Below are 3,435 nucleotides of genomic sequence, written 5' to 3'. Positions count from 1 at the left end.
TTTTTTTTTTGGAGAGATTTTCACTGTAGGGCGCGTGCACTCGCCAGACAGACAGAGAGAGACATAGAGACAGAAAGCGAGAAATCACCCCCCAGGGGGGATGGTCACGCTGCAATCCCTTCTCCTCCATTCTCCTCTCGGGATCTTGGGCACGCACGCACACGCACTCGGCGTGAGTTTTAAGCCACCGGGTCCGGGACACGAACCGCGGTCGACTACGTGGGAGTCCAGCGACATAGCCATTACGCTAACTGCTGGTTCCCAAAACCAAAATGGTTGTTGAATGACTGATACTGATTAGTCTCTGCCCCTTCCCCTCCCCACTGTTGAACCCAATACTTAGTAAGAGCCAGAAATGCGGTCACATTTTCTAGGTACATACCGTGTGTCAGGCTGAGCCTGTGCTGACTCCCTCCTCCCTCCTCCTGTCTTCTTTTGGGATTTGGTTCTCTCCAGATCCCAGGGGTAGTGGTTGCCAACCCACTCTTGTTTCAGCCAGAGGAGAGGGAGGGTCAGTGAGCTGCCAAGCTGAAGCTGGGTGACAGACGAGGGCCTGTCTGTCAGTCTCCGAGCTGCCCCAGGCTCTGAGTGAGCACTGCGTTGTGCTTCTGGTGCTGGAGATTGGCTGACTATTGATAAAAAATGTCCCTCTGTGCTTTCCAAATTAAGACGACATTTCACTGAGTGCTCGCTGGCTTGCCTGCTCCCTCCATCTCCCAAGGGACTGGGCCCATCTTGGAAGAAACTGTTTTGAACATGCCCAGAGTCTCAGCTTTGACATTTTGGCTGATGTCAAGAAGTTTCTGTAACCATCCTGTTCAGCACACCCAGTTCTGTCACAATATACACTGTCTCACCCTTAGCCTGTTACTGGGAAAAGCTCAGTCAGAGATCAGCGTGCTAGGATCAGCATGCTGGGAGGGGTGGGTGGTGCAGGATTGCACACCAACCCACAAATGTACACCCCTACCCCAATCAAAGAGCAGGTGCCTCAGAACAGGGGCAGCTCTGCCCATGAGTTCTCCCTGCCTTGCAGGGAAAGCAAAGCTCAGGACCGACATTCACAATTGCAGTGGTCTTTAATCTTATTTGGGGCAGAGACCCCCCAGAGAGTCTGATGAAAGCACCTACTCCTTCCCATAGAAAAATGCATATTTTCCCAATTTTGCATGCCATCCAGCAGGTTCAAAGATCCTGATGCCCAACTGAGGACTCCAAATTAAGAACCCTTGATGGCTTCTGAAGTAGGCAGGCACACATGTGGGTCCCTCAGGTCTCATAGGCTAGAGGACTGGAGGAAGGGGAGCATGGCTTACCAGAGCCTGTGGAAGGTGCTCCTCTCTGTCTCACATGCACTTCCACACTATCATGAACAAAGAAAACAAGTCTGAAAAAACAAACCAACCAGGGCCAGCAGGTGGCATGGTGGCTAAGGCTCTGGACTTCATGCCAGACCATGGTTTGAGTCTTGGACCTGGCAGCTTGCTTTCTCACTTTCCCTCTCTGGTGCACGCATGTGCCCTAAAACAAATTAAATAATAATAATAATAACAACTAAATAAACCAACCTAAATCCTTGATGTATTAGAAGGAACACTCTACAACCAGCAGGTGGCATAGTGGTTACAATGCTAGACTCTCACATGATCAACATTGGTTCAAGTCCTGGACCTGGTGGCTTGAAAAATCACACTGGGCATGTATGTGTGTGTGCCTGAAATCCCAGGAGGAAAATGGAAGAGAGGGATTGTGGTGTGGCCAATCCCCTGGGAGGTGATTTTTTACTTTCCCTCTCATTGTCCCTGTCTGTTTCACTCTGGCATGCACATGCACCCTATAATAAAAACCTTGGGGGATAAAAAAAAAAACACCCCACTGGGCTAGAACAGTGGTAACACTGCTCAAGTGGTGCTGGATCCATATGGCAGATCACAGGTTCAGCTCTTGATTAACCTGCACACACCCATCAAGCACATCCACGATCCTGACGGCTGGGGAGGCTTATGGTTGAGGGATGGGGGAGGATCCTGGTGTGAGAGCCTGCTTATCTTTCTCATATGAAAGAAGCTTAAAATGACAATACCCCTCCCAAATCCCAGATTCATATCTTAACTCTTCTACAGAACCTTCCATATGGCCTTGAGCAAATCATCTGCTGTTTCTGTCTTTCTATATGCTTGAGTATAAAATGAAGAGTTGAAATAGATAAAGCTGGGACCACAAGATGGCATAATGGTTATGTTGCTGGACTCCCATAGAGCCAAACATGGTTCAAGTTCCAGACCTGGCAACTTAATACCCAAGCTGGGTGTGTGTGCATGCATGCCCAAAATCCTGAAAGGAGAATGGAGGAGAAGGAATTGCAGCATAGCCATCCCCGGTGGGTGTGGGGGGCGGGGGGTGATTTCTCATTTTCTATCTCTCTGGCAAGTGCATGTGCCCTATAGCAAACTCTCTCCCAAAAAAAAAAAAAACAAACTTCCTCCCCAAAAAAAAAAAAAAAAAAAAAGAAAAGAAAAGAAAAGAAAAGAAAAGAAATAAAGCTGAGATTCCTTATGACTGAAATTGCCTGTGTCTGCAGAGACTCAGGTGGTATCTTAGACCAGCTGCATAACTTTATGTGTATGGTGTGCAAGAACATGTAAGTCACGTGTTCCTTGACGATCTGATGAGAACTTTGTATCTTCTGTCTGGAGAAATCCTTTATGTGGAGTTCTGCCCGGTATCCAGGTGGTCCAAGAACTGCAGATACAGGACTTCTGCATGAGCAGGGCCCAGTGTGTCTGGTGATCCAGCCATGGTTCCAGCTCTGTTAGGTCACCTCCTCCCCCTCCCCTCCCCTTCTCTCCCTGTGCCCACATGAGCCCTGCACTGAAAATTCACTAGTAAGTGTATCTTCCCTAGGACTGTGGCCTACAAGCTTTACTTTTACATACTAAAGTCCTGCCTGGAGCTCCAACAGAGGTAAGAGGGACTCAGAAGCATTTATTTACCCATGCATTCTCAGCAGTATCCATCATGTGTCACCTTGTGCCAGGGCCTTGGCTGGCCAGGCTAGAGACCCTGCCTGCCTGGTTTCTCCTGGCCTTTTTCTCAACCTTCAGAACCCAACAGCTCTGTGACTGATCTCAACAATCACAGACCTTGTAAGGAGATTACTCTGGCCTGGAGTGAGGTGATCAGAGACCCCACAATCGATGTGCCTCATCTGTAAAATGGAACGATGGAATAATGATGCCACACTGTATACACTTCAAAGAGTTTGTGAACAATGAGATCCAAGTTTGAGTTTATTTTGGTGCAAAAAAAAAAAAATTGTGAAACTATATGCATCTTTTTTTTTTTTTTAACTTTATTTATTTATTTATTTTTAGTTTGATCAGAGAGGGACAGAGAGAGAGAAGGTGAGAAAGCAAACCACCAGGTCCAGGACTT

Source organism: Tupaia chinensis, unplaced genomic scaffold (genome assembly GCF_000334495.1).
Source record: "Tupaia chinensis unplaced genomic scaffold, TupChi_1.0 Scaffold138644_1, whole genome shotgun sequence".
Classification (NCBI taxonomy): domain Eukaryota; kingdom Metazoa; phylum Chordata; class Mammalia; order Scandentia; family Tupaiidae; genus Tupaia; species Tupaia belangeri.
Note: the sequence above shows the minus strand (reverse complement) of the source record.